We start from the raw sequence: 26,552 nt of genomic DNA, 5'->3' as shown, positions 1-26,552 counted from the left end.
TCATCTGAGTACACATCCCCAAAATTAAAAAAATACATAGCATCAGTAAAAAAGGCCACATTAAAAAAAATATTTTATTCTCTAATTTAAACCAACAATGTTCGGGAATGCTTTTGTAGGCATTACTACAAACAAAAAATAAAGACAATATAAAAGCAATTCAGCACAAAAAGGGCTGAAGTGATCAATATCATCTTTGGAAACCACAGGAAAGAAAAGGAGCGTTGCATAGAAAGGTAATCATCCTGTGTTAAATCAATAAAGGTAAACCATGTTGCAAATACAACATGGAGTCCTTGTGACACTTTAGAGACTAACAAATTTATTTGGGCATAAGCCTTCGTGTTCTAAAACCCACTTCATCAGATGCATGGAGTGGAAAATACAGAGGCAGGTATAAATACAGAGCACATGAAAAGATGGGAGTTGCCATACCAAGTGGGGGGGGGTCACTGCTAACGAGCCAATTCAATTAAGGTGGAAGTGGGCTATTCTCAACAGTTGACAAGAAGGGGTGAATACCAAGGGAGGAAAAATCACTTTTGTAGTGCTAATGAGGCCAATGTAATCAAGGTGGCCCATTTCAAACAGTTGACAAGAAGGTGTGAGTATCAGCAGGGGGAAATTAGTTTTTGTAGTGACCCATCCACTCCCAGTCTTTATTCAGGCCTATTTTGATGGTGACCGGTTTGCAAATTAATTCCAGTTCTGCAGTTTCTCATTGGAATCTGTTTTTGAAGTTTTTTTGTTGAAGAATTGCCACTTTTAAGTCTGTTATTGACTGTCCAGGGAGACTGAAGTGTTCTCCTACTGGTTTTTGAATGTTATAATTCTTGATGTCTGATTTGTGTCCATTTATTCTTTTGCGTAGAGACTGTCCAGTTTGGCCAATGTACATGGCAGAGGGGCACTGCTGGCACATGATGGCATATATCACATTGGTAGATTTGCAGGTGAACAAGACCCTGATGGTGTGGCTGATGTGGTTAGGTCCTATGATGGGTGTCCCTTGAATAGATATGCGGACAGAGTTGGCAACAGGGTCTGTTGCAGGGATTGGTTCCTGGGTTAGTGTTTTAATTGTGTGGTGTGTAGTCACCAGCAACTTCCACCTTAATTGAATTGGCTCGTTAGCACTGAACCCCCACTTGGTAAGGCAACTCCCATCTTTTCATGTGCTGTGTATTTATACCGGCCTCTGTATTTTCTGAATGCTTTTTAAAAAGACTACTTCACTACAGTAGAACCTCAGGGTTATGAACAACAGGGTTATGAACTGACCACTCAACCATACACCTCATTTGGAACCAGAACTATGCAATCAGGCAGCAGAGACCAAAAAAAAAAGATAGCAAATGTTGTCCATTACAGTACTGTTAAACGTAAACTACTAAAAATAAAGGTAAAAAAACTGTTTCTGTGCTTGTTTCATTTAAATTAAGATGATTAAAAGCAGCTTTTTTCTTCTGCATAGTAAAGTTTCAAATCTGTATTAAGTCAATGTTCAATTGTAAACTTTTGAAAGAACAGTCATAATGTTTTGTTCAAAGAATTACAAACATTTCAGTGTTATGAACAACCTCCATTCCTGAGGTGTTTGTAACTCTGAGATTCTACTGTATTATCCTAAAACAATTGACACTGCAGTGTACTTAGAAATATGTCATAGCGATGACAGATAAGTCATGGCAGGCATCAGGCTAATACTATTTAAATGGTTTCTCATTAGTACTCACTGATTTTTACGACATATGGCTGCCAAACCTGAAATGTTACTGGTCTCTGTTTCAAGGAGGAATTTTTTCCTTAAATTGTATACAGTAGAGCAAGGGTTTGAAAAATTCCAATATGTACTTGGGAAGTAGTTAGGATTTGGAGTCATTTATAATGAAGGGCCACATTTGACCCTTAATTTTTGTGTATTTACATCAACTGGAGTGCTGGACAAGCGTAAGGATAAAATATGTCTCAATATTAGTATAAGCCTGAACATTCTGAATATGCATGAACTCATATCTCTCTAATGAATATTCTTTCAATTATGAAGACATTTGTTATTGTCCTGAAAATTAAAAGTATCGATTAAAAAATGATAGCTCCCTGCAATGTAGTTTGCAGATTTCTACACTTAGCAGCTAGAGAGCTTATTATCATTGCTTGAAAGTATTCTTAACATAAAATAAACTCAAATTCTCATACTTACTTGTCATTTTCTGTAGTTTCTTGGCAGTTTTTGAGTTGGTTATTCAAATATTCTTCATGCTTGCTAAGAACTACATATGTTGGTTTCCAGCTATGGCACAAGTTAAAAAGTGTATTAATGATTTTTTTATTAATTAAAAGTTATTTCCGAATTAAACACATCAAGAAGATTAATAAAATCAATCAGTTTCACTGGGGCCAATTCATACAAATTATTCATCTTATTATTTGAAAATCAAGCGAGGATTTTTTCTATAGAAAAAAGTTTTCATAGACAGAAATTTGTTTTCCCAAGCTTTTACAGCTGTGAGTCCAAAATCATATCTGGCTTAGAAAACCTGCCAATTATTACTGTTTGATGAGTCTCACTTTTTAAAGAAAACATAGGGCTACATTCACAAAGAGGACGTAGGCATTGCAATGCTAACTCCTAGAAGCCTGCTACCCAATGGAATTCACAGCTCTGAGTTAGGCATCCAGGCTTCCCATACAACGCATGGGGAAAGTTAGACACCTAAGAAAGGGATTCGCAGAAGCCACCAAGCTGAGTACGGAGTCACTCCTGCCTAGGAGTGAAATGCAGAGGAAAAAGCCAGGGCTTAGGGCCCAGATCTACAGAGCCCATTGATCTAGGCCTTACATGACTGACAGGCCAGAGGGAGGCACCTATCTCTGCTCAGGATTCTCAGCCATGAACCCTCTCCTGGAGTTAGGGCTGACCTGGCTTAGGTGGAGGGAGGATGAAGAGATAGACTACCCCTATTTTAACCAAATAGCCCAGTGGTTAGTGCACTATCCTGTGATGTGGATAAATCAGGTTCAAGTCTCTGCTCCAATGACTATTTAATTACATACATAAAGTTGAACAGCTTCAACAGAAGAGATTGAGATCTCCACACCAGAATAGCCAAGAGCATGTGGTTCGGGCAATCACCTAGGATGTAGATAACCTGGGCACAAGTCCCTAAACTAAATCAAGCAGAGTGGGGATTCAAATCTGTCTCTCCCACACATTCTAGGTAACAAGTGCATAAGCTGCTGGGAATTCTGATGCATGCACGCACACACCACCTGCCCCCCAACTTCCCAGCTGTCTTTTGTGCAGGTTAGGCTTGCTCAAGAGCATGCCTACTGGATCAGGTGACATAGGCTGTATCTTGTAAGGTAACGACCTTCTCTTCATGTGTCAGTGTATTTATGCCTGCATCTGTAATTTTCACTCCATGCATCTGAAGAAGTGGGTTTTTTACCCACAAAAGCTTATGCTCAAATAAATCTGAGGGGATTTAAGGGGCAGCTGAACAGTGATTTTGTGAACGTGAGTGGTGCCTAAATGTTGGACATAGATGCTTTTGTGAATCTAGCTCCTAGTTACTTTTTCCAAAGAAAAATCAAACCAGACTACTTGTCTGCACCATCTAAAATAATTCACTGATCTCCATGTCTTAACAAAAGAAACCTGACTGACAGGACTAGACAATGAAGTTCTCAAAAGCATGGGCTAAATGGATTTTATAAACTAGCACAAATAAAATCTATCCATAGAAAGGTACAACATGGATGATGCCAAGGATAGGTAATGTCTCAAATCTTGCTAAATCTCAAACGTTACCTGAAAGAACAACCTTTATGAGTAAGCAGAGAACGCGATCCACATGCTCACTGAACCTCTGGATTCTCTTAAGGCTAGAAACAAGGGCACCAACTGTAATGTGATTTTTAAGATGTGGGCCCTGTCATTTGTTAATGGGACTAAGACCACCAAATTAACATATGGGCACCTTTGGTTAGGACTATTTGCATACTTGATTATCCTATCATTAAATTATTTATTGTTATTTATTTCAATATTAAATTCTTTTTTTTTTACACTGCCCCTAAATCTTCAGTTTTAAATGTGATGCAGAATTTTGTATTGAAAATGTACAACTGCATTGTGAAAGTTCTCAGGGAGGAATCTAGATGTTTTGGAAATCTAGTAGGAAGCTTTTGTGGCTTTTGGCACTTAGAAAGATATAGGGGTTGGTTTGGAATTGTGAGATAAGCATAATAGTTTGATGTTGCAACTAAAACAGTCATCATGAAGTAGTTAACACTGTGGGCAATTATGTCATCGTAATTAGATTTCAGAGGTAACACCTTGGTGACATAAATAGGGCAGTTCACATCACAAATAGGTATTGATTCACCGTCTGTTTGCAGACAAAAGAAAACAGCATCGCATCAGTTTACATTCCCATAATTAAAATTTTCTTCACAACCAGAAAGTTAGAAACTTATTTTTTTAAATGAAAGTGGATATTCTGCTACACAATTCTGCAGCAGGAGTAGATTCTGTGGCTCCAGAACAGCAGAGTGAACTGTTGATAGTCTGTAAAATCACAAATTAATTATTTTAAAATATTTTGGACGCCTTCATTTTTTCTTGTGTTAATCGTTTACTAGTTGTAAAAATATTAGATTAAGGAATATAATCAGTAAATTAGATTATTTTATTCTGAATAATATACATATATCAAGATCCCTGCCTCTCTTTCAAAAAACAATAATATCCATCTATTCAAAGAATCTTCCCAATTTGTATCGTGCTGTATTGTTCCTGCTTCTGTTGTAAGGTCTTTGGGGCAAGATCCTGTTACTTGGCAAAAACTCACTTATTGTACATTGTCATATATACATATAGCACTATATAAATAATGTTAAAAATGGAGAATATAAACAGTGACTTCAATAATGGCTGATTTAGTGTAATTGCTGGCAAGAAGACAAACATTTAAAGAACAAAGACCTGACATTTAATTTGCTGAACAGGACTGCAAAAATATTGAATAGGAAATAATACATTCCAGATCCTGAGAAGACACAAGAAGATATAATCAACATTTACCACAGCATTAAAATTGCAAATAAAAAGTAAATGAAAAATACACTATCCATCCAGACAATTTAATATTACTGTCATAAATGTTTGATACTATTTATGAATAAAAATGTAATTACAAATCACTGCATGTAGTGACAATTGGGCAAAAAGCCACATTAAAAAAGGGCAAAGTTTTTAAAACAGCAGAGACTGATAGTACGTACACACACACACACACACACACAGAGGCATTGCTGTGACTTTCCTCAATTCAAAAAACAAATCCCTGCTTTTCTTCCGGAGAAAACAAACTAACATTGAAATAAAAAAAAGAAGAAGCTTTTATTAAATGAAACACAAAACGTTTATTATGAAATTCACTATGCAAGCATATTTATTCCTCAGATATAAAAAAGACACACTGTTCAAAGTGAAGAGTTTGCAATTCTGAAGTAAAACACAGGCATGCAATATTCAAGACACCAGTCTAACAAGTTAGGCTTATCACTTTCATATCTCCCCTTAAATACTACTGTGCTGTTACCACATTTATTTGCTTTTCCAACACTTAGTTTATTATAAAGTTTCAACCAAACCAGTCCAAATGTGCTAAAAATACATTTGATTGTTAGTTAGCCAGCAGGATGTCTTGTCTTCTATGATTTTACTTCCACAAGTTCCCACTATATTGATGCAACACACTGTGACATAGTCTCCTTCTCAAACAAAAAAATTGGATAAATATCTGGATTTTCAAATGTAAATGCTAGAAGAGAAGGAGGAAGACCAGGATTAGATTCCATCAACCGTGTTTCATCCTCTTCTTTTGGTTCTGGGCTCAACCTTTGTATTTGTTATCAGTCATGGTAGGTAGGTAATGGAAAAGTTACCTAAGTTTATCTAAATCGTTTTTCAGTTTTGTCCTTGTATGATTCCAGTTCTTTCCTGTTAATTAGATCAAGACAGATTTCCACAGAGATTATGACAATAGGTATCATCAACCTGTAATCTGTCAAAGCTCTCAGAGACGTCCTTTTCTGTAGACTCCATTGTGTAAAATGAATCCAGCGTTGCGTTCAAAGTCTTCTCAGACTCAATGCAAATTTCAATATGTTTATGGTCAGTGCTTCACTTGTTCCAAGGCTTGCCAGGGCTGAGCCCCGGCACCTCTAGGCTCTGCAGTTTATAGCCCCGGCTCCTCTGGGCTAGCCAAGTCAGTTATGAAAGTAAAAAAAATTGCTTGAGCCCTGGCACCTCTTTCATTACAAATTAAGCACTGCTTATGGTATTTGGATACAAATGTAGAGACTATCTTCTTGAAAGTTCCTCTGAATGTGATTTACAAGCTAGTACATTAATCCTCCTTTTTACATCAACCAACCATGAAGATGATCCTGAGGAACTTCCATTCTGTATAGCAGGACTGTAGAGGCCAGGGTGTTCCTACTTTCTCAATTATCTTTAAATAGTGTGCTGACCACATTTCAGAAGTTTAGAGGGATTCTAACTGAGCAGATCTCTTATTTCTTTCATTTTATTTTTATTGTCTGAATAAATGGCAAAAGCTTCTTTATTATAATTTTCACTGCATTCTTGAATGCCATCTTCATCAATTTAAAACACAATATTCTGCAGTTTTCTGAATACATTATGGATGCTATAACCACTAACAAGTCACTTCTCATTCTCAACCAATCATCCTGCATTAATGTCAAAGTTTATTCTTTTTTTTAGGGCCTGAGCCAAAGCCCATTGAAGATCAATGGATTTTAAATCAGGTCCTTAGTTCCTCCTTTACTTTTGTCTCTATTTCTGTGTTCAGTAGTGGACCTGAGAATTTAAAACCTGTCTGGAGTAATACATTCAAAGTAAAATGTTTCAATAGTTTATTAAAATTGTTCATTGTGTACTATGTTAGAGGTGATATTGTTAATATAAAAGAAGACTGCAACTTTCCTGTCAAGTTCAAGTCTTTTCCTTTCCCTTTTTTTCCATCAATTGCTGATCAGTATCGAATGACAGTTAATTCCACCAAGTAGCCACCTCCCCTTCTCCAGTCACCAATGACTCCACTCCTTCCCCTTCCTCTCCAGGCTTTTAGATAGTTCTAGCACAAACTTATTCTTTCCTAATAGGCATAACAAGAACTTTGATGTTCTCATCACTTCTCCTTTTACTTACATTTTCCATTCAAAGTCTGAAATTAAAACCTATTTTTTCTAGTGTCAAAAGTCTTTCAAATATGTTATATACTTTTTTATTCAAACATTTTTATTTAATTATAAAATATTAACAAAAGAAACCAGTTTTTTTTTTTATAAAACATCAGTTGGGTTACATAGGAGCTAAACCAGGACATTGTACCAGGGAGAAGAAGCAGTAGGATGTAAAGGGATAGGATTACAGAATCTTACCCATACTTTATATATGTCATCCACAAATCTTTCTTACTAGATATCCTTATAAAGGATACCTATACTTTTCATTCAGAAAAATTAAGACACCCTAAGGAAGTAGGGAGAAAACTTGATGGTCAGATATTTCCTTTCTCACCAATTTCTAGAACAGGGGTCGGCAACGTTTGACACGCGGCTCGCCAGGCTAAGCACCCTGGCGGGCCGGGCCAGTTTATTTACCTGCTGACGCAGCAGGTTCGGCCGATCGCGGCCCCCACTGGCCGCGGTTCGCTGTCCTGGGCCAATGGGAGTGGCCGCACATCCTTCGCCCACGCCGCTTCCCGCCACCCCCATTGGGCCCAGGACAGCGAACCGCGGCCAGTGGGGGCCGCGATCGGCTGAACCTGCTGCGTCAGCAGGTAAATAAACTGGCCCGGCCCGCCAGGGTGCTTACCCTGGCGAGCCGCGTGTCAAACGTTGCCGACCCCTGTTCTAGAGACTCAAACCTGACAATGATCAGCATTTAAAATTCCTATTAACTTAATAGGAAATTCTGTGTGCAGAGGTCTATGGAATCCAGCCCAATGGACCCATCAAATTTAATCAAATATTTAGCCTGCAGAATTTTGGAAGCTTTCAATCTGAGAGCAACCAAAGCTTGTTTCTGTGGCCATAAAAAGAAACTGTTGGTAACCATGAAATACTGACTTTGACCTTCCTACTTGCACCTTATCCAGTAACTTGCACCTTATCCTCCTGCTATGTAGGTTAATTGGTCCAATACTAAATACTTGGAGGACTCCAATGAGATTATTCAATGAGATCCCTCTCATGTCTCTAAGCAGACTCTGTTCCTTCAGAAAAAAATCTGATTACAATTACACCAGTTTAAATTCAGAATAACAACTTTAAAATCAGTGGAGTAAATGACACCAGAATCTGGCTATATATATATATATGTGTGTATGTGTGAATGTTTGTATTCAGCTATGTGACAGATTAAAAGACAATAAATATGAGAACAAATAGTTAAATGAGAAGGAATGGTGAGCAAAAGACCCTTTCCCAGAAAGAAGATTCTCCAACTGCAGGCAACTAAATTTGGTATTTAAAACAAAAAAAAAATGTAACACCGACAGACCTTGGTTATCAGCAGGCGGGACTGAACCTGGGATCTCTGGACCTTAGTGCATGAGCTTCTACTGCATGAGGTAAAAGCCATAGGGCTCTTAGCTAAGGCTGTAGAGCAGACTCATTAATCTCTAAGTGGTCTCGTACCACTAGAGGGGAGAGCACCTCACACCCAGAAGGTGCTTACACATATATTGGGAGTCTTATTGTTAACTATCTAATTTATTAAAGACAGACAATATTCTTAGCACTTAGTATAAACCAAGCTTACCATTTAAAACACTGCTTTGGAAACTGAGCCATCTAGCTTTGTAAAGATCTGATGGCTATGGAGGGAGTTAATCAAGTTTTAGGCTAGAATAACATTCCTTCCCATATAAAAATGTCTTCCACAGAAAGAGACTATTTAAAATAACTAAGGAAACTGGCATAAAAATCCCCAAATATATGTCTGAACTCTCTTTTCCCATGGCTCAGACACATGTAAAATTAAGATAATGATGTTCACAGGTTATCTAACCGACTGAATAAATGGAACTGCTGCAAAGATGGCATCTGTGAACTCTGCAGATGATTACTGATTCCAATAAAGCCCTAATAAATATATCTGACAGGAAACTTCCCATATCATTTGTGTTTCTCTGTTTTATTTTACCACTGCTACATGATGGACCAATTATATTTTACATCTTACAAATAAGTTCAGGAAAACACTACAGACAAAAACCTAACTAACTTTCTATTATGCACTCTATACCAAAGAAACTGATCATGCACCTGTATTTGATTCCTTTAATACCTACTCTCCATGCTCTCTCACACACACACTTTTAAACTACTGTTTGGTAAAGCTTCTTGCTGCATTAGACTCAATGACCCTTCTAACCCTATGGTTCTATGATTACAACCATCTGTAATTAAAAACTTCAGCTTATATCATACTTACACATTGCAATTGTCCTTACTATTCTTGTTATGCTTGTGCAAATAAACAATTGCATCATTATTGTTGTTTATATTTTCATGTAATCTACAGATTTCATTCTTTCTTTCCACAATACTTGCAGTATATACTGAAATAAAGAATATGTTTATTTTATTTACCATATATCGCCCACAACAGATACAAAATAATAGATTGGATTTATATAGTACTAGGATCTGGCCTTGTGCAGTATCTGGAGTTCTTTGAGATTTGTGTCTCTATGGATGCTCCACTTCAAATGTGCACATGCCCCTGCACCTTTCATCAAAGATTTTCGGTAGCACAGATAGCCCTTTTGGCCTGCACGTGCAACCTACACATCCTTCTGCCCCCTACCAAGGATATATAGGATTGCACAGGTGAACTGCCTTCAGTTGCTTCTCCACTACAAAGTCCCTCAAAGAAAACTCTAAATCAGAGAGGAAGGAGGACAGTTAGTGGAGCACCCACAGGGACACACACCTCTAAGAACTCCAGTTACTACAAGGTGAGTAACCTCTCCTTCTTCAAGTAGTGTCCCTATGGGTGCTCAACTGCAAGTGACTCCCAAGCAATATCCCCACAGGGAGGAAGGAACTTTGGTGCAGAATCTAATACTGAAGACAGAGCTGTAGAATTTGATTTAGATGCATGATCCAAAGCATAGTGTCCGGGAAAAGTATGTACTGAGGTCCATGTTGCAGCTCTGCAAATTTCAGAGACTGGAACATGCTTGAGTAATGCCAAAGAAGTAGACTGAGGCCTTGTAGAATGAGCTAATACTCTAGAAGGAGGTTGAATGTTGACAGACTCCTAACATGAGATAATACACCCAGAAATCCACCTTGAGAGTTTTGGGGTAAAGACTGTGGGTATTTTGGATCTGTCTGCAATTAAAACAGTTTGGAAAACTTTCTGAATGGTTTGACTCTGTCTAGATAGAAGGCTAAAACCCTTCTGACATCCAAGGTATGGAAGGCAATCTCCTGCCCAGTCTGATGTGGTTTCAGGGGGGGGAAAAAAAGAGATATGAATCATCTGGATAATACAAAACTTGGAGGACACTTAGAAGCTTAGGATGTGGTCATAATGAAACCTTTTCCTTGATGAAGACTGTAAATGGGGGATCTGCCATTAAAGCCCCTAGTGCTCTGACACTAAAAGCCAAAGAGTGGTGGCCACCAAGAAATCTGTTTTCATGAATAGGTGCAGCAACGAACACATAGTTAATGGTTCAAAAAGATGTTTCACATGGCAATTAAGAACAAAGTTTAAGTCACATGTTGGACTAAAAAGATGCATTAGCCCTCTAAGGAATCTCGACATCGTAGGGTGAGCAAAAAAACAAAAAGTCTTCAACAGATGAATGAATGACTGTTATAGCCACCAAGTGAACCTTGAAGGAACTCATAGTAAGACCTGATTGTTTAATTTCAACAGATAGTCTAGGATGGTGGGAAGAGCAGAACAAACAAGAGAAATTTGTCAGTGGGTACACGTCCTCACTTCTGAAGGTAACCATGTCACGTAGATGCTTTTCTGGTGTTTATCAACACCTGTTACACATTTGTTGAATGGGAAGTCTCTATCCCTGAGAACCATCTAGGAGCCATGCCTTGAATTGCACAACTTCCAGACTGGAGTGAAGTGTCTGACCGGCATGTTGAGACAACAGATGGCAACTGACTGGAAGTTTCATCAGTGGATGACCAGCAGGTCAAATGAGATAAGGATACCAAGCTTGTCTCGGCCAAGTTGGTGCAATTAAAATGACCCTCACCTTGACCTACTTGATCTTGTTCAGTACTTTCAAGAGTAACGATGCCGGTGAGTATGTGTAAAGAAGATCCCTTTCCCATGAAATGATGAAGGCAACCTCTAGTGATTGAGAGTCTAGTTCCCCTCTCGAGAAAAACTGCTTGAACTTTGTGTTGATGGTGGAGGCAAAGAGGTCCGCTTCTGGAAACCCCCATGCTAGAAACATGTTGCTGAGGATCCATAAATCTAACTCCCATTCACTAGGAGCAACATCTGCTGAGGTCGACAGCTGTGGGGCTTTGTGCATTGAGGAAGCTGAGATAACAATCTGGTTGGCTATGCACCAATTTCAGAGTTTTACTGATTCACCACAAAGCAAGGGGGTGCAAGCACCATCCTGGTGATTGATATAGAACATACAGCCAACGTTGTCTGTCATGACCTTGACAGACTTGGCTTTGATCAGTGGAAGGAAATGAATGCAAGCATTGCAGACTGCTCTCAATTCTAAAAGATTGATGTAAGATGACACTTTTGGGAAGTCCATTGACCTGGATGATGTGAGACACTAGATATTCTGTTCATCCCACGAGTTGAGTACAGAACCCAACGGGGAACAGACCCCTGCTTGTCCTTGTGCTTGTTCAGTTTATAAATTGTCCTCAGCCACCTCTGGAAAAACCAAAGATGGAATCTGGCATATTGGGTTATGAAGGTATAAGCTGCCATATGACCAACAGTCATAGGTTTGAGGATTTAGCTGAATCCTTGAAATGAGATTTTATTTTTAGGGATGCAAACCTGTTCCTAGGTCCCTGGCTGTCATGCCATCCAAAGAAGCTCCTATGAAATCTATCCACTCTACTGGTGTCAAAGTGGACTTTTTGAGATTGAGTTGTAAGCCTAAACTGTGGAACAGAGACCTTGTCATTTTTACTGCCAACAGAACCTCTAGTTAAGATCAACCCCTGAGTAGTCAGTCATCAAGATAACAGAAGACAATTATCCTAAATCGACATAGGTAGACAGCTATGACTGCCATGATCTTTGAGAATACCCTTGGGGCAGAGGAGAGGTCAGAAGGAAGAACCTGGTACTGAAAGTAATCATGGTTTACTGTAAAATGAAGAAACCTCTGTGAGAGAAGTGAATTGTGATATGACAAAACACATCTTGGAGGCTGACAGTTGCAAACCAAACCCTGGAATCTAATGAAGGAATTATAGCTACAAGAGTCACTATTCTGCATTTCTTCTGTTTTACATAAATGCTTAGATGTCTGAGATCTAATATTAGTCTCCATCACCCATTCTTTTTGGGGACCAGAAATACTTGGAATAGAAACCCTTTCCCCTGTGTTGGACTGGCACTGGTTCTATGGTTCCTGAGTATGAAGAGACATGACTTCCTGTCGCAGTAATTGATCATGAGATGGCTCCCTGAAAGGAGATGGGTAAGGAGGTAAAATGGATTGAATAATCAGTTATGACCTCCATAACCCATTTTTTGGTTGTTATTCTCTCCCATGCAGGTTGGGAATGGAAAAGACAGTTTCCACAGGGGGGAAGGAGGATGGGACAGTGCAGCAGTAGATTCTTGTGGAGTGGATGGTCTGGATTCTAGACCAAGTGATCAAAACTGGCATTTGGAGTGGATGGCTGGGATGAAGTAGCTGTGGCAAATGTTGATTTTCTTTTTGAGTACCTAGGCCTCTTTGGCAGCTGGTTCAGAGGGCCTATAGAAACTATAGAAGAGAACTGGGTGAGATCTCTGTGCTCTTTGACACCTGCTAAATTTTCTTTTATTTTCAGGTGTATAAAACCTGAGGGATCTAAGTGTGGCCCTCAAATCCTTCAAGGTGCAAAGCAAGTCAACCATAGACAATGAAAACAACATATGGCCGTCAAATGGAAGGTCTACAGTAGTATTCTGTACCTTCATAAGGAAGCTGGACAATGGGAGCCAAGATGCTCATTGCATCACAATTGCAGTGGAAATGGAACAGGCTGCAGTATCGGTTGCATCAAAGGAGGCCTGTAATGATGTCCTCGCTAAGAGCTGACCTTCATTTATGATGGCCTTAAATTGTTCATGGTGTTCCTCTGATCAGTAAAGATGTTGAATTTACTGTAATTCAGATAGTAATATTTTTACATGAGTGCTTGGTGGTTTGCTGTTCTGAAATACAATGTTGCAGAGCAGTAACTCTTGTGTTCAAAAAGACTGAGTCATTTCGGTCTTGTGCTCATTTACTGTTTCCACCATCAGGGAATTGGGTTCTGATTGTGAAAATAAAAACTCCAAGTCCTTGGCCAGAACATAATATTTTTTGTCGGCAGATTTTTTTGCAGCCTCTGGTAAAGCCTCATTTACAGGGAGAGCCACACATGCAGTAGCTGAAGTATGTAAACTGTTCAGGAGTTTATGATGAGAGTCCTGGACCTCTTTGAGAGGGATTTGAAACTTATCAGTGATGTGCTTCATCAGCTCTTGGATTTGTTTAAAGTCACCTTCATTCGAAATACAGACATTTACAGTCTCAGTGTGGAGTTGGTATCCCAGAAGACCTCAATTCAGAGAGCTGTTTTGTACCAGTAAGTAATGGAGACTCCAGCTCCTTCAACACCACAAGATCTTTTGAATACCTAAACTCCTGTGGTGCCAATGGTACACAAGCCAGGAGCTGAATATGGTCCTGTGGAGGCTGACTTCAGTACTGAGGTCGGTACCTGTATGGAGTGTGTCAGTATTATGGACAACAAATGCTTCCATCCAGACTCAAATTCAAGCAATGCCTATGCAGAAGTTGACAATACCAGCATAGATACTGAGGCGTCTGATAGTGCAGACTACTTTGAAGTAGAGTTCATACTAATATGGGGACGAGCAACCAAAGCAGAAGATGTCTTCGGTACTGAATCTTGTTTGGTAGGGGCATGGCTCTTAGAGGTAGCCTTAGATGTCTTCCCAGTAAAGGAATAATTCAGAGCTTCAATATTACTCCCTTTGGGACCTGAGGTATCTGGAGCCTTCTTCAGAGTTGGTGACCAAAATTTCTTAGAAGGAGATCTAACATTCCAGCTCCTCATGTCAGTATCCACATATTTATGTGGGGCTCTTTGTACTGTGGAACAGACGATGCTGCATCCTCCAAGGCTTTTGGTGACCAAGACCCAGAATTGCATGGGGTACCAGCCATGGTGTCCATTGAGGCTCTCAGTGACCAGGATCCAGAGGTGGACATGACACTAAATGTGCTTGAAGGCTGGTGTATAAGGGGGTTCTCAGAGCCTAGATCAGAAGCCGATCATAGGGCTTGCTCCATCATCAAGAGCTTCAAATTTATCTTCCTGTTTTTACAAGATCTCCTCTTGAATACATATAACAAGTATATGTGTGTCCAAACAGCGGAGACAGCAGGAACATCCATCACTCACAGGGAGAGCCTCCCAGCAGGAAAAACAATGTTTATAGCCCAGGTAACCCAGGACACCTCAGATAATGAAAAGTTCAGAACAACCGCTCAAATGAGGAAAGAGCAAACAAAGAGAAAAAACAGCAACAAGCCACCGTCTATAGTAACTAAAACTAAGTTAAACTAAACCAAACCATCTATCCAAACTCTGCTATGGTAAAAATGAAGTGGGTACATAAAATGTTCCATCTCAGGCTGAAGGTGGTTCCGAAGGAACAGAGGGCGACTTGCCCGCGCAGCCCTATACATCCTAGGTACAGAGCACAAGGATGTGTAGGACTTATGCACAGGTTGAATGGGCACTGCTACTGAAAATCTCCTATGAAAGGCGCAAGGGCACATGCATGCCTGAAATGGAGCACCCATAGGGACACTACTCGAAGAAGAAACAGTATGTTATACTAACTGACATTACCAACAATTACAATGAAGTATTTGAGGTTAGGCTGATCTAGCAGAAAATTATATTTCATTCACACTGGTCCCCACATGGATTACAGTGCATGGGCCACAGACTGCTTCTGGAGATGTGAGTCTCCCAGAGTTACACTGGCTTACATGTTTTGGGAATGTCCCAGGATACAATCCTTTTGGCTAGAAGTAGACAGGAGAATTAATATGATAATGGATATATCCTTAAAAATTACATCCCAAAACTGTATTTTGGAATATATTCCATTGCCTTGGAAACTCTCCAAGTTGGTTCTCTAGAGCAGTGCATCTAGCCAAATGACTCATGTTGCTTAGATGGAAGAGCAACTGCCTTCAGAGACAGAAGCTTGGCACCGAGACGTGGCTGACCTGGCAACTAAAGATCAGGTAAAGTCTTGAAGAAGAGAGATATCAGACAAATCTGAAAAGATTTGGTCTAACCTTTTAGAAACCTCTGATTAATTCCTAGTGGGTGGAACCTGAAATGTTGCTCTTCTTCTCCTGTTCCTTCCTTACCTTTCCCCTCTTCCCCATTATTTTACTTTTTCTGTTCTTCCCTTATTTGGGGAGGGATCAATAAAATATAAACTGAGGTTTTGCCAGCTGCAGTATTTCTGCATGTTATATTCACAAGATTTAATTATAAAATCAGCTCTTCGGGTAGGAATCATCTTAGCACAATCAATCCTGATTGTGGTATCCAGGTGCTACTGTAATATGAATAAGAAATTCCCATTATTCTGTGGTTACATAAGTTGGCAGAGAATTTAAATGGATTACATCAACTTAAAATCTAGTCCGTTTTTAAAAGTAAGTAAAAAGTAGTTTCACATATTACAGCTCCCTCTGAATCCTCATATCAGTATTTATGGGTTTCCATTCACATTTCTCTCTCTTTTAAAATGCTTTTCTCTCCCCTGTTGCTGTGTGAATGACCCACACAAACAGGGGAATGTGATACTCTCTTTGTACAAGGGAAACGGTGACATTGACTATAAAGAATAACAAATGAACAAAGCAAAACAAATAAAAAATAGAGAAAAATATTAGTAAAATATTTTACTTGAATCTGTTAGTTATAGTAGCCTTTAGTGTTTCTTGTAACAGCAAGTAAATATGCTCAGAAAAAGTGTGACATTTAAATTGAGGTGCAGATTTAAGTTGCTGTCACATAATTCAGAGTATAGCAAAACCTATCTCAAGGGACTGACAAAAACAAGTTGCTTAATGGAGGTGGCCTCCCAATAAAGGTGCAGGAAAATTGTACTCTTCAGCTGACGTCAACTGATGTAGCTCCACTCAGAGCAAAGGAGCTATATCAATTTACCCCAGTTGAGGATCTGCCCCTATATGCATTAGGGGTTCTTTAAAAAAGTCTTCTAAGACATGAGGAAGGTCTTTAAGAGAAGTTTCACGTAGTTATAATATTTCCATTGTTTTACTTTTGTCTATTCTATCATTTTAATCTGTATTGTTCTGACCTTCTGCAAAATACAGTAAGTTTTTTGCACAATTTACTAATAAAGATAGCTGTGGAGAAATAACTTGATGTATTTGTAGATAGACTGGATAAATAATTATATATTGCAGTGAATAAGCTATTTCCTGCAGCTGAGGCTGGGACTTGCAAGGAGTCTAAAAACTCTGATCCCCGAAAGGGTCGAAAATAAATGGAGAGCCATTATGAATTAAAGTGTCACAGGATATCATATCAAGAATCTTAGGCTTTTCTTTGAAAGAATAACATTCTCTTATAGTCTCTTCTCTGAGAAACATTGGACAAAAATCCTGGAACAGGATCTTTCCATTCTTCATAATAGGCCATGCACTCAAAGCTCCTTAAGCCTTGGAGCCGGTGAGCTGTGTGCACAAGCATTATCAACATGTCCTTATAAAGTGGAAAGGCCCAAGTTCTGGAAGATTCAAAATTTCTTCCAACACACTTGAGCTCAGCAACACCATCTGAGCAGGGAGCCTGCCACTAAGCAAAGCAGCAACAGAGTCCCAACAGTTAAGAAGTTTGAGTTGAGTGGTGAATACTTAAATTTGTATGTAATGTTGTCAGAGCAATGAGTTAGAAACAGAGAATATGAAAATACTAATTTGTGCTGTTCCTAAATCCATCTGACCTCAGCCTATTAAACTAGAGTGACTGTTTATTTGGGGGGGGGGCAAGTTGTCAGAGCTGACCTATGATTTTGCAGAATTACTTGCAAGCACATGGCTTCATGCTACTAGAAATGGGGCAGAGGGAAATCAATTATAAATTGCTATCCAATCAGATGATATTTGCAAATAGGCAGATTGGATTGCATTATGAACTACAGAGCTTGCCTGGGCTGTGAGGTTCCAAGTGACCACTCACTTTCTTCTATTTAATACCAGCTGTACAATTGTGTTGATTGGGGCAGCTGGGTATAGGAAGGAGGAAATGCATAATTTGCTAAGGGTACATAAGGGAGTCTGAGTGAGAAGCCAGCACAGGGACGCCCAGAGGGGAGGGCGGGGGGGGGGGGGCAAGTGGGGCAATTTGCCGCAGGCCCCAGACCCCACAGGGGCCCCCATGAGAATATAGTATTCTATGGTATTGCAACTTTTTTTAATGGAAGGGGCCCCCAAAATTGCTTAGCCCCAGGCCCCCTGAATCCTCTGGGCGGCCCTGAGCCAGCAACAGAGTAAATCCAAACAAAAAGGGAATTTACTTGAAGAACAAGTTAGATACTGAGTGGGAAGCTCGGATACTGATTAAAAGATAGGAATTAATAAATACAGAATATTCAAACATTCTATAATAATGAATCTGCAAATAGGGGAGTATTTGGAGGCACAAGAAGCCTTGATGCTGCCATGTTTCCATAATAAACCTCCTAATGTAAGAACAAATAATTTCTATAAAAAATGGCTAGTTGAGGATCCAAATCAGATCAACATGGGACATGTGCAATATTCCTTTTTATAAATAAGGGCTTTGAAATCTATCATGTAAGCCCTCATTTTAATGTGATAAGCATAGATGCTTGTACATTTTGTATTGTGTTGTTCTTTTCCCATACTTTCATGCAGGATTTTACATTTATTAGTACCAAATCACATTTTGTTACCTGCAGTCCTTGCAGCTCTAGAGCACTGGGTCACAAACAGGTGTCAGGCAGTCACAACCCTCTGCTCTTCCCAAATTGCTAAAGGGAGGGGGTCTTGGCTAGATGGGAAAGCAGTCTTGGGGAGGGCCTAGTATGGATGTTTGAGAACAATTGCTCTAGTGCTTCAGATCACTTGCAATTTGGTTCTGTTTTTTACAGTGTTTGTTTACATCTCTAAATTTGATCCTAGTTGAACTCACACCAAAGAAACATCTGACACAAAAAGTGAGGGTAGAAGGAACAGGAAGACAGAGACACAAACACAGCAAGAACTAGAGCTGGGGGAGAAACAATTTTCCTCTTCCAAAAAATATTCTGAGATTTCAAAAATGTTCCCATTCCACATCAAGATGAACTTTTTTCACATGCAAGAGAGAGTTACCCTGAACCTTGTGCAGATATGTTTAGGGGTGTGTGGAAGGGGGACACACACACACACTCCCATATCCCACATGAGCACCCTCACCAGGCTATTGGCTGTTCCAGGGTAGGTATCTCTCTCTCCGGTTTTGACCAGAAATTCCATTTTGGAGAAACATTCCTGACAAAAGTTATGTCTAAACTGATACATGTCAAAAGTTTTGATTTTGACAAAACAGCATTTTCTAACCAACCAAAAAAAAATAATCAAAAAATTCCTCTCCAGCTCTACAAAGAGGCTGAAGAAAACAAGAGATGCAGGTCGGGGAGATGTTAGAAGCTGAGTGGAAGGCGTGCCAGCCAGATGTGAGGAGCTACAGCTGTGTGCCAGCCAACAGGGCAGGGGCAGATGCTTGAGCAGCATGTCACTGGCTGTACAGAAGAAACTGAGCACCACTAGATAATGGTGAAAGGAGAAAGCAAAGGCTGCTGGAGGAGTAAGAATAAGAGTAGCTGCAGGCAGCTTTCATTATTAATTCGTCCACCCTTTGAGCTCAAAACAGCTCTGATGTACTAGGACTAATGGGTTAAATGCAGTGTGTTCAAATGTCTGAAAAAAGTCTAATAATGTAATACTACTCACAATTTATCTGGTGCGTCACATGTTCCTTAGCATAAGAAGTTTGCTCAAGCTGGAAAACTGAAATGAAAATATTCATTTTTTTATTTACTATCATTTTCTAAACAGAAATTGAGTGATTAAACAATTAACATTTCACAACACAACGTGATCTTTTTTAATATTATATCTTAACAAGAGCTGCCTATAATCATTATCTCCCCCTACTAATAGCCCAGTTATTAACTAACTCCTAGCACCAACCTCCAACAAAACCCCATACACAACAGAATAAAAACTGATTACTTAAATGCAGAATGATGGTTTAAAGTTGAAATCTTCATTATAAATCAGTCCTTACATAAAATATTACTTAATTCCAGAACTCTCAATATAATATATAGTGACCTACCAAGCTCTAGCAGAAGTTTGTCTAAGTTGCTTAAGAGAGTGTCATTCATCGTGTGGACTATAGCAAAAGAAAAAAGCAATACAAGGATTTACAGAAAGAAATTCAAAAGCTTATATTAATAGAATAAACAAGACAAGATTACAAGAAAATAACAGATATTTAAGATAAAAAGAAAATAAATATTTTAAACACTGTAAATAAACTGTCTAAACAGTTTTGCTAGAACTCTCACATGTACTTTATTCAAATGGTAATGGGCTCCATTATGACTCTGCAACACGTTGAGGAGAGAAGGAGGTGCACCACCTGAGCAAAGCTGTCTGGAGGAATTATACCTCTAAAACACGTATTTACCTTCAGAGGCTTAGGGCAGTGCAGGGAAAGGTGCCCCTTGTTAAACCTGTACAAAAGGTGCAGCCACTGTTCCCCCCAGTTTAGCCATTCTGTCAAAGGCCATCCCAACAGGGAAGAGGCTACTCCCTGCTCTGTACACACCTCCCGGAGTAGTTGTAGCATAGTTAAGGCCCCAATTAGCAGGATAAGCAATAATAAAAACGCCATATACTTGGAATGTATACTTAGGAAATGGCATAATGGATCAGACCAACAGTATGTTTATATAGCACGTAGCCCGACTGGAGTCTCTAGGCACCACCATAATACTAATAATAAATACGAATAGTGTAATCCTATATACTGTCTAACTACTAGCACAGTACAATATTAGATGCTTCAAATAAAGGTGAAAAATACCCATAGTAGATAGCATGGCTATGGGACAAGTTTCTTCTTAATCTCTAGCAGTTAGTGGTTGGTTTATGACCTGAAGCATGAGGAATAACATCCCTATTTATCCTAGCTAGAGTAACTATGGATAGTCCTCATAGTATTCATATGATGCTCTACTCTTTAAAATCCTACTACAATATTTGCCTCAGTAATATCTTGCAGTAGTGAGTTCCACAGATTGTTATGTGTTGTAAAAAGTATTTATTTTTATCAATTTTAACTGTGCTGCCTTTAAATTTCTTTGGAACTCCCCTTGTATGCTATAGAAGATGGTAGCATCACCTACTCTATGCTGTTAATTATTGACTCTTTTATATCTTGTGTTGTACATCTCACTAAATGTAGTAGTTCTAATCTTTTTTCAATTTCTTTTCATGTCTAATAATTTTTGTTGCCATTCTCCAACCCTTTTCTATTTATTTCATATACGTTCTGAGATAAGACTGAACACAATATTCAAGGTAAGGGCCTTCCATCTATTTATGTAACTGTATTATACTTTCAGTATTATTCTCTGTCTCCTTCTTAATACAACCTAGAATCTTGTGGGGATTTTTTCTATCACCACTATGCCTTAAACAAATGTTTTCACTGAGCTGTCAATAGTGACATATAGGTCCTTTTGCTGACAGATTACAATTCATTACAGTTAATGATAGTCCTCATAGTATTCATATGACTACTCATAATTACAGTTAATGTGGCAGAGCAACCATTACTATGGGATACCTTGACTGATGAACTTCCCAACTTTTAATGTTTATATTTTCAAACGGAGTATTTCATTAACAAAGGTTTTCTTTGCATTCATGTGCAATGTCTTCATTAATATCTGCCAGCACAACATATCCCTAAAATCCTCACATAATCAGAATGATCACTTGATCGACATGTTCCATTTCTGCTGAAATTTGCCAAATAGAAGGATTTTGATGAAGAAGTTTCCCAGGACTGAAAACCGAGTCTACTGTCTGAAAACCATTAGAAAGAAAATCTTGCAGACCATCTTGTTGGTTGTGGATAAGCACTAAAATACTGAAACCTGTCACTAAAATACTAACCATCATATGCTAAATTCTCAAAGCAGGATAGAAAGGTGCACCCCCAAGAACGTATGCCTGGATGACAGTTGCAGGCACAAAATTTTACAGGTGCAACTGCTAAGGCTGTATATACTTTTTGGGAGTACTTATTAGGCCCTGTGTTGAAAAATTAGCAGGACATGGTCTACTAAAGAACTTTACAGGCTCTGAAAGAATTTCAGGGACAAGACAGAAGAGATGATGGAACAAAAAGCTGCTCACAAGCAGTAAGCAGTAGGCACCACCTGTGGTTTACCTTTAGGCAGAAGCAATATAGATGTTTGGCACCTAGGGGAGACTCCTCAACACACACATTACCCCGTCAGCAAGACCAGGGAGGAAGACAATGTATAGATACAATCTTCCACCTCTGGTAACTTGAAGCCTCACTTTTACCTGGTGACACCACAATACTGTAGCTTAGAGTCCCATGAATTGAGTCCAGCCCTGGGGAGACAATGGGGACTCTGGGCCTTAATGAAGAGTGATAATAAAAGGGAGTAATGGTCTTAAAAAATAAACCTATAGGGAGCCCCCTCATCCAAGGTGCACTGACAAGAGACCCAGGAGTGGTGATACTATTGTGGATGCTATAGAAAACCCCAACTTCCATGAGAATAAAAATAAAATACAATAAAAAAAACCCACCCTCCGGCATACTAACAAGACAGAGACGCAAGTTAAATACCCAGGCCTGCCCCAGCCCTTCACGGCACTATGAGGAGTGAACTGGAATCATGGGGTAAATATCCCAGCCCTTCCCCCCTCGGGGCATTGTGAGGAACAGATGGAGGGTCACAGGGGTAAATACCCCAGCCCCTCCCCCCTCGGGGCACTATGGGGAGTGAGCTGGGATCACGGGGTAAATACCCCAGCCCTTCCCCCCTCAGGGCACGGTGAGGAACAGATGGGGGGTCACAGGGGTAAATACCCCAGCCCCTCCCCCCTCGGGGCACGGTGAGGAACAGATGGGGGGTCACAGGGGTAAATACCCCAGCCCCTCCCCCCTCAGGGCACGGTGAGGAACAGATGGGGGGTCACAGGGGTAAATACCCAGGCCTGCCCCAGCCCAGGCACGACACTGAGGGCGGGATCAGGAGGCACCGCGGAGAGAGGGGGCTGAGAGCGGTAAGTACCCAGCACCCCCGGGCCGCTCCCTCCAAGCCGCTGCACCGCCTCAGCGCTCCCCGGCGCCGCCGAGCGCGGGAAGGAGGCGGGACGGCGGCTGCCCGCCGACGGGGTGAAGGGGGCACCGAGGGAGGCAGCCGGGCAGGGGGGCTGGACAGAGAGCGAGACAACCGTGGGGGCGACAAAGATCCAGGTTTGGGCGGGATTCCCCTCCTCCCCCATTTCCATCAAAATCCCCCCCCCCGACCCGACCCTTCCGCTCTGCCTGCAGGCGAGCCCCGCCCGAGCCTGGCGCTCTCTCGCCCCCGCCCTTCGCCAGCCGCAGGGGCGGCCAGGGCGAGCAGCATCCGAGCTCCTGACACCGCCGGCGTTTGCCCGCTGCTTGTCTGCTCACTTCTTCCCCGGGTGCCCTGGACGCAATCGGCGACCTTTGGCGGGGGATTCTTTACACCTGCGCTCTACAGGGGCGCCAGGACGTGAGTCCCTCCGACTTCTGTGTTGTCACTAAAAGAAGTTTCTAAGCCTCATGGTTGCAGAGGAAAGCCTTGAAAATGTGGCCTAAAGGTACCTCGGAGGATCTTTTTTTTTTTAAAGAGTGAATAAAAAAGAACCCCAAATGCATTATTTTTCTTTTAAAACTCATTATATTTAAGCCAATCTTATTATTGTGGGGGATCTGACTCCTGGTTTGGAATGCCTGGGGTTGGAATTACTGGGATTGTATCCGTTTGCAATGCAGCATGCTGCCCCATAAGGTATTCAGGTTCAGAATCCAAGCTCAGGTCCTTTGATTACTGACTCGCAGAACTCCAGGATCCTTGGTTAGCCCCCAGGAAGTCAAAACACCCCATGTAGCCCTTCACTGCAGCATTAACAGGCTCTGGAAGAAGCTGCCTCCAATCCTCCTTGCTAGAGGGAAGGTTGCAATAACACAGGGTTGTGCTTTGAGTTGTAAATTCTGAAAGAACTCCTCCTGACTGAAAACAAAAGTCAGGACGTTTTTCATATGAGCAGGTCAAAAAAGTACAGATAGCCACAGAAGGCTGCACTAACAGAAGGCCTGAACTTGCATTACTTAAGCAGACCAGCTCCCACTGAAGTCACAGTATGCCCATTGTAACAGGAGTTAAGGAAATGCCTCCTACAACATAGCCCCTTGGTTCCAGCCTGTGGAAACCCTGAAAGATCAGCTTCTGTGAGTTCCCAAAACAGAAATTCTGTTTTCTTACAGTGAATCTTAACTAACAAGGAAAAGATTAATATTTGGGGGGGAGGGATACATTTTGCCTTGAGTACCGTTTTCTTATTGCAAGCACTTCAAGAAAAGCAATGAACATGCTCCATCTACTGGAGAGGTTCTGCAATATATCTCAAAATAAAAACTCAGTAAGTAAACAACAAAATGTCCATATTGTGCACCTTAATATTTACTATTGTCAAGTTATTCCGGATGTTTTATGCAACTTAGGTAAGATTCTTGACCAAGGCAAAAATAAAAAGTCATTTTTAAAGGAAAATATTTTTTTCTGAAAAAGTAACATAATAAAAAGGTTTGACTGATATTAAAGATTTAGGAAGTGCTGGTACACTATACGAAACATAATGAAAATTGTAAAATTAATGGATTAAAGTAATTTACAATGACAAATCTTTTCTTGAAATCCATTCTGTTTTCTAAATGTTACATAAACATACAGGACTGTACAATCCTGTAGTCCTTACTCCTGGAGTAGTTCCACGGGGACTACACAGGTGATAAAAGTTGCAGGATTGGGCTCCTTTTCTAATCAAACAAATGTAAAAGCTATTACCTAATATGATAAACTGGCTTTTGGTTGTGGGTGGTACTTTGGCCTTTTACTGCAAAGGGCCTAATTCTCTTGTCACTTCCATTAGTGTAAATCAGGAGTAACTCTAGAGCAGTGAATAGAGTATACATGACAGGGGATCAAGCCCAGTATATTTTCCATAGATAAAGTGAATAGCCAAGTACCTTCAGGCCCTATAATTTGTATATAGATGAGCATGATTTGATGGCAAAAAGTTGATGCAGTTGAGACTGTGCTACCTGCTCCTAGCTCCCTTGCCCCCAGCCTGCTGCCCAGCATAGGAAGCATGGCTGGAGTGCCTTGTGTCCCTTGCCAGCCTAAATTAGAGCAAGCCATATGCTGCTCTAATTACACTAGGATCCCAAATGACACCCCGGAAGCCTCAGGAGAGAAGCAGAAAGGTTCCATTGGCCCACCTTCACCCCTAACCATAGATCCTACACAATAGCGCATCTTGGCAAAACCCAGGGATCTGGCCCAAACAGTTTAACAGATTTTTTTTTAAATACATTAAAGTATCATAGCTTACATCATGGGCTAGTGCCTTAACAGTAATTTTACATTAAATCAAAGCTGTTTGGGGTATTACGAGTATTGACAACCATAACATGTAATCTAGCAGCCCTTATTCACATGAGTAGTCCATATTCATGCAAACAGTCCCATCGAAGTCAATGACATGTGAGCAAAAGCTGCATTATCAGGCCTCAAAATCCTTTACACCTGTAGTAGAAGCAGTTTAAATAAAGAGGAGAGCCTGCATCATGTGATCATTGTGGATCACAGTGGTTCATGGACTGCAGTTTGGGAATTACTCACCACGGTAATATGGTGATTGGTGCTCAAAAGATATAGCAGAGAAAGTAAAGGAGTACAGAAGAAATGGATGGAATGAGGGTGGAGGAAGGTAGAAGCATATATAGAGTAAACAGAGATGGGTTGAAAACAAGACTGAAATAAGGGAAATAAATGAGAAATAATGGGGGAATGCTTGAACATAAAGAGAAGAAATAAAACAGATAGGAGGAGAGAAGACCCATCAGCAGTAAAAGAAGAAAGGATGCTAAAAATTGGGGAGGAAAGGCAGATGTTAAGATAGAAGAAAAAGGCAGAGAATTAATTCTGCCATAAACAGCACCTCTTGTCAATTGCAAACTGGAGATGCTGACTCGGGGAAAGCTAAACCAAGCATCAGGAAATGCAGGTGCAAAGGGGAAGGGCTGACTTACCTGGCCTACAGTCAAAAATGAAGGGAAAAAAGAGAAACAAAGTAGAAGACAGTTATTTCTTCTAGAAATAAAATGTTTATAGATGTATCTATTCAAAAACTTTCTAAGAGCGTTACCATCCACTGTCCCTTATATCTGGGATTCAGAACTTTCAGGAAACTTAGTTTCTTACCTAAGGCCTAGTCTTCACTTACCGGCTGGTCCGGCGGCACGCCATCGATGTTCTGGGATCGGTTTATCGCGTCTGGTTAAGACGCGATAAATCGATCCCGGATCGATCCCGAAAGTGCTCACAGTCGGCGCTGGTACTCCAGCTCGCCGAGAGGAGTACGCGGCGTCGACGGGGGGAGACTTCCGGCCGCGTCTGGACCGCGGTAAGTCCGGACTAAGGTACTTCGAATTCAGCTACGTTATTAACGTAGCTGAATTTGCGTACCTTAGTCCGAAGTCCAAGAGTCTCTCACTCTCTCTGTCCATCCATTTAATCCAGAGTCACCTACAAGAATCACGACTGCCTATAGCATCCTGCCAGGACTTTGTCTCCATACTCACGAGGGCTTAAGCAGCCCATAACACCTGTCCATCTCTGAGCTCCATAAGTAATCGTAGAGCATCAGTAATTCCAATTTTACATCACTGCTCTAAAATTCTTTAGAATTTAAAATCCACTAAAAATTGCTTCAGGTTTGTTCAGTGTTGGTTCAAATGTCAACAGGAATCTTATAAACTTCTAGAAATAGGAG

At 40.4% G+C, this 26,552-nt stretch overlaps 2 protein-coding genes across 3 annotated transcripts in view; one reads left to right on the top strand and one right to left on the bottom strand.

Moving 5' to 3' along the window:
- C4H14orf39 (chromosome 4 C14orf39 homolog) overlaps positions 1-19,796 on the bottom strand; it is a 49,140-nt gene extending 29,344 nt beyond the window's left edge. Inside the window, exons 1-3 of the mRNA XM_065594081.1 lie at positions 19,753-19,796; positions 19,365-19,421; positions 2,204-2,293 (exon numbers count right to left, since the gene is read on the bottom strand). The gene's annotated coding sequence lies outside the window, so the exon portion shown is untranslated. The remainder of the gene's footprint in view (positions 1-2,203; positions 2,294-19,364; positions 19,422-19,752) is intronic.
- SIX6 (SIX homeobox 6) overlaps positions 1-26,552 on the top strand; it is a 133,878-nt gene that overhangs the window by 93,834 nt on the left and 13,492 nt on the right. The window contains exon 1 of one of the 2 annotated variants that reach the window (XR_010600811.1): positions 22,653-22,751. The exons of the other annotated variant lie outside the window; for it this stretch is intronic. The gene's annotated coding sequence lies outside the window, so the exon portion shown is untranslated. Of the gene's footprint in view, positions 1-22,652; positions 22,752-26,552 lie in introns of those variants that run through there. 2 annotated transcript variants of the gene reach the window in all.

This window comes from Chrysemys picta, chromosome 4 (assembly GCF_011386835.1).
Source record: "Chrysemys picta bellii isolate R12L10 chromosome 4, ASM1138683v2, whole genome shotgun sequence".
Lineage (NCBI taxonomy): Eukaryota > Metazoa > Chordata > Testudines > Emydidae > Chrysemys > Chrysemys picta.
The sequence above is the reverse complement of the archived record's forward strand: the minus strand, read 5'-3'. Positions and strand labels throughout refer to the sequence as shown.